This window comes from Penaeus monodon, chromosome 34, assembly GCF_015228065.2.
Source record: "Penaeus monodon isolate SGIC_2016 chromosome 34, NSTDA_Pmon_1, whole genome shotgun sequence".
In the NCBI taxonomy this organism is placed as follows: domain Eukaryota; kingdom Metazoa; phylum Arthropoda; class Malacostraca; order Decapoda; family Penaeidae; genus Penaeus; species Penaeus monodon.
The window spans coordinates 12,135,574-12,136,028 of NC_051419.1; the positions used below are offsets into that span (position 1 = coordinate 12,135,574).

General features: G+C 33.2%; 1 long non-coding RNA gene across 1 annotated transcript in view; it reads right to left on the bottom strand.

Annotated features, from left to right (window-relative positions):
* LOC119594587 overlaps positions 1 to 455 on the bottom strand; it is a 9,527-nt gene continuing 9,072 nt past the window's right edge. The window contains exon 2 of the long non-coding RNA XR_005230639.1: positions 1 to 68. This is a non-coding gene — a long non-coding RNA (uncharacterized LOC119594587). The remainder of the gene's footprint in view (positions 69 to 455) is intronic.

Genomic DNA, 455 nt, shown 5'->3' on the forward strand with positions numbered 1-455 from the left:
GTCATCATCACCACCACTAAGGTAACGTTTAAGGTATTCCTTCTGGCTAACTGGGGCTGCCATCTGTGCTGTGGACAACAAACATTCATGTCATAAATATTAGCTGTAATTGAAGATAATGCTTATTACTAAACCAGGATATAATCAGTGACATTAGTAACTTTGGAAACAACTACCCTTATAGCATATGAAATATATATCTCCTTTGGGCCTACATACAATACAAGGGAAACAGTATTTGGTTCCATATTTGATGATAAACTCCCTGGGAAGTCTTAAATCATACAAATGATGGGCATGATAACAGCAATGAAAGAAGAGCCTTGTTTTTTAGTTTGTGGTTATTTCATTAATAAAGTTATTTTATAAAATTCTCATTTCAATTCCATGCACTTTGTGCTATATATAATGATATCGCCAGATTTTAAAGTGAATTTCCCATAAATGTAGATGTA